Source organism: Papio anubis, chromosome 6, assembly GCF_008728515.1.
Source record: "Papio anubis isolate 15944 chromosome 6, Panubis1.0, whole genome shotgun sequence".
Lineage (NCBI taxonomy): Eukaryota > Metazoa > Chordata > Mammalia > Primates > Cercopithecidae > Papio > Papio anubis.
This window is the reverse complement of record NC_044981.1, coordinates 91,897,050-91,904,458: the sequence shown is the minus strand read 5'-3', so window position 1 is coordinate 91,904,458 and position 7,409 is coordinate 91,897,050. Positions and strand designations below refer to the sequence as shown.

Genomic DNA, 7,409 nt, shown 5'->3' with positions numbered 1-7,409 from the left:
CAGTGAAAATGTGGCTCTCCCCACCTGTCAATCCAAAGTGAAACATGTGAGTTGACATACTTCATCTATATTAGAAAGCTGCCTGTTAGCTTTTTAAATTTTCATTTTTAATATGTACTCAAACCAAAGATCTCTTGGCATAAAAGTAAGCCTCATAAATTAAAAACAAACAAGTAAAATAAACATACAGAGAAAGTGCCCAGACCAAAAAAATGTGTAAATGAGAATTAATCTCTCCCAAATAAGAATTTCACAGCTCCAACTAAAACTTTAAGGTTTGTGAGAACATGTTGTAACTGTTAAAAAGTCCCAGAAAGCAACTTTAAAAATTAACATACAGGTAAGTTAAAAAATCAGGTGGCTAGAATAAAAAAGGGAAGATTTGGAACATAAAGTCAAGAAAATTTCTCAAAATATAATAAAAACAGAGGTGAAGGCCAGGCATGGCAGCTCACACCTATAATCCCAGCACTTTGGGAGGCTAAGGTGGGTGGATCACCTGAGGTCAGGAGTTTGAAACTAGCCTCTCCAACATGGCGAAACCCCATCTCTACTAAAAAAAAAAAAAAAAAATTAGTCGGGTGTGGTGTGGTGGTGCATGCCTGCAGTCCCGGCTACTCGGGAGGCTGAAGCATGAGATCATGGAGGTGGAGGTGGAGGTTGCCGTGAGCCAAGATCACACCACTGCACTCCAGCCTGGGAGACAGAAAAACAGAGGTAGAAGGCCGGGTGCTGTGGCTCACGTCTGTAATCCCAGCACTTTGGGAGGCTGAGGCTGGCGGATCATGAGGTCAAGAGATCAAGACCATTCTGGCTAACATGGTGAAACCTGATTCTGCTAAAAATACAAAAATTATCCAGATGTGGTGGCAGGTGCCTGTAGTCCCGGCTACTCGAGAAGCTGAGGCAGGAGAATCACTTGAACCTGGAGGCAGAGGTTTCAGTGAACTGAGATCACGCTACTGCATGCCAGCCTGGCAGTAGAGCAAGACTCTGTCTCAAAAAAGAAAAAAATAAATAAATAAAACAGAGGTGGAAAATATTAGAAAAAAGAAGATACTTAGAAGATAAATATAGAAAGTTCCACATCTGACTAAGCTCCAAAAAGAAAGAAAAAATAATGAAAATGGAAGGAAGGAAATGATAAAAATAAAATACAATAAAATATTTTACAATCGAAGTGTATTAATATCCAGATATAGAAGCCTTACCAAGTTGCCAGTGCCAAGAATGGAAACGACCCACACAAGGGCACTTCATAGTGAAACTGCAGAGCACAGACGTAAAGACAATTTCAGAACACAGATATAAATACCTTCTGAGTGTCAGAAAAAAAGACACATGTAAAGGACTAGGAATCAGAGTAGTGCCAAACATCTCAAAGAAAGTCTAAGAACAACGAGAGAGTAGAAGATGGTTTTCAAAATTATGAGGAAAAACTCACTCTATGTATCTATGTATCTATGTATCTATGTATCTATGTATCTATGTATCTATGTATCTATCTATCTATCTATCCACTCAGCCAGCCAGCCAGCCAGCCACCCACCCTCTGTCTGTCTATTGGTCTATCATCTATCATCTGTCTATCTTTATGTTTCTTACTGAGAACTTGATACTTAACAGTGAAAAGGGCAGATGAAGACCTCCTCATGGAACCTTTGTTAAGCAATTAATGGAGGATATGTTCCAGCAAAATACGGGAATAAATCAAGTAACAGGAAAGCATAAGCTTTGCACAGGGGGAGTATGGTAGCCAGTGAGGTTTATCCTGGGTGCGATTATTGCTAATTGATAACGTTTCCCAATACCCCACCATGACAACTTGAAACATAGTCGGTATTGGCAATTTTTGACAGTCTCTAGTGACCAAGATTTAAAAAAAGAAAAGGAGGCAAACATAGTATCTAGGGAACCATGTCTCTAACAAAGGAGAATAGCAAAAGAAGTACCTGGCCGAAAACCGTTCAGAGGGCCTGCAGAGCAACCATCCTTGTTCAGAGCAGGAGAATGAAGGTCTCCATGATGCAGAACTCCATCCAGAAAAAAAGTAGACTCAAGGGAATGGATGAAATTGTCAGTGGTAACTTAGAGATGAAGGAAAGTATTAACTATATTTAAATGAAAATTATGCAAGCAAAAAAAAAATTTTTTTTTTAAATTGACACAATAGTAAACAAAAAGCTCTATAGAAAATAATGTCTTGATCCTCTTCCTAAACCGGTGCTCAGCAAGGAGAAGGCCATGTTCATTTCGGGCGCCAAGATCGTGAAGCTCAATGACGAGAAGCTGGACTAGTTCGAGTCCAGCATCTCCCAGGGTCTTCTGGAGCTGGAGATGAACTCAGACTTCAAGGTTCAGCTCAGGGAGCTTAATATTATGGCAGCCAAGGAAATTGAAGTTGGAGATGGTCGGAAAGCTATCATAATCTTTGTTCCCGCTCCTCAACTGAAATCTTTCCAGAAAATCCAAGTCCAGCTAGTAGCAAATTGGAGAAAAAGTTCAGTGGGTAGCATGTTGTCTTTATTGCTCAGAGGAGAATTCTGCCTAAGCCAACTCGAAAAAGTCATACAAAAAATAAGCAAAAGCATCCCAGGAGCCGTGCTGTGACAGCTGAGCACGACGCAATCCTTGAGGACTTGGTCTTCCCAAGGAAATTGTGGGCAAGAGAATCCGCGTGAAACTGGATGGTAGCCTGCTCATAAAGGTTCATTTGGACAAAGCACAGCAGAACAATGTGGAACACAAGGTTAAAATTTTTTCTGCATCTTGGCTGGCATAGAGAAACCCTGTCTCTACTAAAAATACAAAACATTAGCCAGGAGTGGTGGCGGACGCCTGTAGTCCCAGCACTTTGGGAGGCTGAGGTGGGCAGATCATGAGGTCAGGACATGGAGACCATCCTGGCTAACACAGTGAAACCGTCTCTACTAAAAATACAAAAAATTAGCCGGACATGGTGGCGAGCACCTGTAGTCCCAGCTACTGGGGAGGCTGAGGCAGGAGAATGGTGTGAACCTGGGAGGCGGAGCTTGCAGTGAGCTGAGATTGCACCACCGCACTCCCGCCTGGGCTACAGAGCCAGACTCTGTCTCAAAAAAAAAAAAAAAAAAAAAAAAGAAAAAAAAAAAATCTGGTGTCTATAAGAAACTCATGGGCAAAGATGTTAATTTTGAATTACCAGAGTTTGAATTGTAAACAAAAATGACTAAATAAAATATTTTCACAGTTTAAAAAAAAAAATGCTTTGATAACTTCTTCTTTGCAGCGAGTTATATTTTCTGAATCAGATTATATTGATTCAACTGAAAGTAGCTTTTAACTATATTTAAGAAATAAGAGAGAGGAAGTGGGAGTATAGGAGTTAAATGCATGTGTGTCATATATGTAAATTTAAAGATAAAGTCTGAAGTATTGATAAATCTAGATAGAGAAGTATAAATCTATGTAGCAGAGACTTCTACAGGTCTCCTAGAGGCTGTCTCCCCTTGTCCAACAGGAGGCTTTGGCACATGGCTGGCCAGTGCAAGCAATACTTCTGTACCCTCCCGGCTGGGATGAAGTTTTGGCTCATGAGTTGTATGTACACGTTTCAAATGACAGCAACTAGAATCCTTCAAAGAACAGCATGCCCATGTGCCTTTGCCCTTTTCTCCATCTTGATGTCTAAAACATAGATTCTACCTCAGACCGTGAGGACAGAGGCCACATTCTAGTGGCAGTGGAATGTGAACAGGGAGAAGTCTGGCTCTTTATACTGCAAGTATTTTATGTAAGACAAAAAAACAAACAAACAAAAAAACCCTGTTTCTCTTATTTGAGGTATGGCATTGAACTTGTCAGAGCCAAACCTAAACTCTTTTAGCATAGTATGAGAAATATGGAGGAAATATCCAGAACCAACTGAAATAATAAAAAATGGTTGTCTCTGGAGAGTATATTTGGTGCTAAAGAGGGACAAAGGAAAGAGCTACTGTTTTCCATTATAAACTTCAGCAATAATAAGCCGAATATGAAATTGCTGTTTAGTAGACTGAAATTGGTTGAATATCAGCGATTTACTATGCTGCAATCTAATATATATATTTTAAACCAGGTGCATGTATTGGTATGATTAAAAAATCTTTGAATACAAAAGAAAGAAAGAGGAGACTGGGTAAGTAGACAGGAATCTAATCTTGAAAGACCTGCTGTGTCATAGTGAGGGTCTGTGGTTTAATGTGATCAGATTGGTGTTTTGAAGATCATTCCCACAGTAAAATGGAGAATATACTTTATAGTATAGCTCCATTATTTAGTAGCTATCATAAATAATTTTAAAAGGTGCCTTTATAAATCAATCAAGACAACAAATAATGAAAACTAAACTAAGGCTGTTGCAGAGAGGATCAGGTTAAGAAACAGGTTATCAATCAGAGAAAGAGAGCAGGAGATGGAAGAGAGACAGTCTGGGAAAGTGGTTAAGAATCTGGATCTGAAGTCCCTTGGACTGTCTGTTACCCTATGTGTGGCTTTGGCAAGGTTCTGTAATCACACTGTGCTTCCCGTTCTCATTTACAGAATGGGGATAACAATTGTACCTCCTTTTTAGAGTTGTGGTGAACATTACATGCAAGAGCACATATGAAAACCATACAGAAGTGGTGAGAGTACACGTTCTTGTCTTTTTCCGCTTCTCAAGGGGAATGCTTCCAGCTTCTCCCATTCAGTATGATGCTGGCTGTGAGCTTGTCATAGATGATTCTTGAGTACACATGGACATAAAGATGAGAACAAGAGACACCGGGGACTACTAGAGGAGGGAGGGCAGTGGGGAGGCAAGGGTTGAAAGACTAGCTGCCGTGTACTAGATTCACTACCTCAGTAACGGGATTACTCATACACCAAACCCCAGTGGCACACAACTTACCATGTAACAAACCTGCACATGTACCCCCTGAACCTAAAACAAAAGTTGGAAAAAAAGGAAAAGTAACAAACTACCTGGTGCAGAATAAATACTGAATAAATGTGAGCTACTATTATTACTATAGGTTGCTTCATCCATTGGAGGAAGCGCAGGAGAAGGCACAGCCTGGGTGGTGGTAAGATACTAAGCTCTATTCTGGAATGTGGCATTTGAGGTACTGGCTATCTAAGTGGATTTGTCTGATAAAGAAGATTGACAGGACAGAAGTTGTGCTACAAATAGGATTCATTGGGACCCAGGCGGAATTTGAAGCTGTGGGAATGAATTCATTCTACATCTAAGAGGAGTATGTAGAGTGAGGAGAGAGAAGAAAAAAATAGAAACACCAATATTTAAGGAAAAGGGAGGCTTCCAAGGAAATTAAGAATAACAAATCAGAGATTTGGGAGAAGGGCAAGTGGAGAACATTGGGAAGTAACAATTTCCAGGAGTGTTTCGCATGCCCAAACTGGAACGGGATGTAGACAGGTCCTTTGACTTTAGCAACTAAGTGGGTGATCACCACGTTGGTGGTCCGAGGAGCTCAGGAGTCAGAGGGCAGAAAGCAGAGGTGCTGCCAAACATGACGAAAGCAAACTGAGCCGCTGGGGGCAGAGTCTTCTTTCTAGAAGCTTGTCTGGGAATGAGAAAACTGGAAGAGATTTGAGAGTGTTTGCACATGTAAATAAATAAGACTTCAGAGAGGACGGAAAAAACGAAACAAAACAAAACACACCATAAAACAAATAGCACACATGAAAAAGCAGGGTCCCTGAGATCTGTTCTCTTCTGATTTTCCATTTTGCCTTCTCAGATAAGTAGAATGTGTGACAACAAAAAGACGAATTATGATTCTTGGTACTTAATTATGTAAGATCTGTTTCAAAGCCTCATGGGAGAGTGTTTTGTCCTGTTACATATTCTTTTTCTGTATGCTTTCCTAAAAAGTGATAACAACATATGCAAAGAAACACCGAGAGAGAAATCAATCTGAAATGACATTGCATGTCTAGAGATTATTTTCTATGCTCAAACAGAAATAGCTCTTTTTGATAGCTTTTCCTATTAACATGCCACTTTAAGGAAGAATAGGAAAGTGCCGAGCTTCACAGTCAGAAAATGCTTTCTATTTTAACTCCTTCAAAAAGGTAATGAGTAATTTCATCTGTCTACAAAACTACATGTGTGTGTATGTGTGTGTTTAAAAAGTCCCGGAGGTCAAAATAAGTCTTTATATAATTAGAAATTTTGTGACCTTTCAATAGAAAATAATCACAAATAATGGAATAAAATACGTTTTTTGATCTCAGGTATGACAAAGGCATTTCTTATAGCAAGAAGTAAAGGCGTACAGCCACTGGAAGGTGGCTGCTGTGCTGTGGTCTCTGTTCCCACAGCCTTGTTTAGTAGCCACTATAAATAGAAACAGTGCACATAGGAGAACAGATGCACTTTTCCACATCAGCATCAGACTGCTCCCAGGCAATGAATGGCCATTGTAGCTGAGCATAAGAACTGAATAATTATTCTTAAATTATTTTCAATGCATATACTGCTCAACATGTAAGGGAATGGTTGTTTACATGTATCACTTTGAGAAAACTGAAGAAAAGCTCAATAAGAAACTGCTCGACATGTAAGGGAATGGTTGTTTGCATGTATCACTTTGAGAAAACTGAAGAAAAGCTCAATAAGAAATTTGCTGCAACATGGATCGAACTGGAGGTCATTATGTTAAGTAAAATAAGCCAAGCTCAGTTTATTTGCATGTTCTCACTCATATATAGGAACTAAAAGAAATGAATTATATAAAGGTAGAGAGTAGAATGGTAGTTACAGAGGCTGGGAAGGGTAGCACGGATGAAGAACACTTGGTTAAGAGGTACAAAAATACAGTAAGCTACAAGGAATAAGTTCTAGTGTTCAATAGCACTGTAGAGAAACTATAGTTAACAATAATTTTTTGTATATTTGAAAATAGATAGAAGAGACAATCTGGAATGTTCCCAATACACACACAAAATAATTGGTTGAGGTGGTGGATATCCCAGTTACCCTAATTTGATCTTTATGTATTGTGTGCACATATCTAAAGAAAACCTTCATGTACCTCATAGATACAACTATTATGTATCAATTAAAAAATGATCATCATTTGTGATCTGTGTTTCTTGTATGAGTTCTGAATATGCTCCAAATACTATGCTATGCCCTTTAAAAAGCATTTAACATTTTAAATATTTATGATCCTATGCCATAAATACTAGTATTACCCCATTTAGCAGGGGAATAATTTTAGACTCAGTTAAATTACTTCTTATGTTTTGAGATTTGGTATGTGAGATTTAAAGCTACTACTGGAGAGAGCAGTCTTCCTCTAGTTTGAGAATTGAATGATATTTTGGGGGCAAAACAAGTAAGATATGAAGAAAATACTTAGAGGCAATAACCACTTATTAAA

The 7,409-nt window shown here is 39.0% G+C and overlaps 1 non-coding gene and 1 pseudogene across 1 annotated transcript; both read left to right on the top strand.

Moving 5' to 3' along the window:
- Positions 1-1,021: 1,021 nt before the first annotated feature.
- Positions 1,022-2,872, top strand: LOC108585526 (annotated as a pseudogene).
- LOC116275645 lies at positions 1,731-1,869 on the top strand. Its single transcript, XR_004184736.1, has one exon. It is a non-coding gene; the product is annotated as a U4 spliceosomal RNA (small nuclear RNA).
- Positions 2,873-7,409: the final 4,537 nt, after the last annotated feature.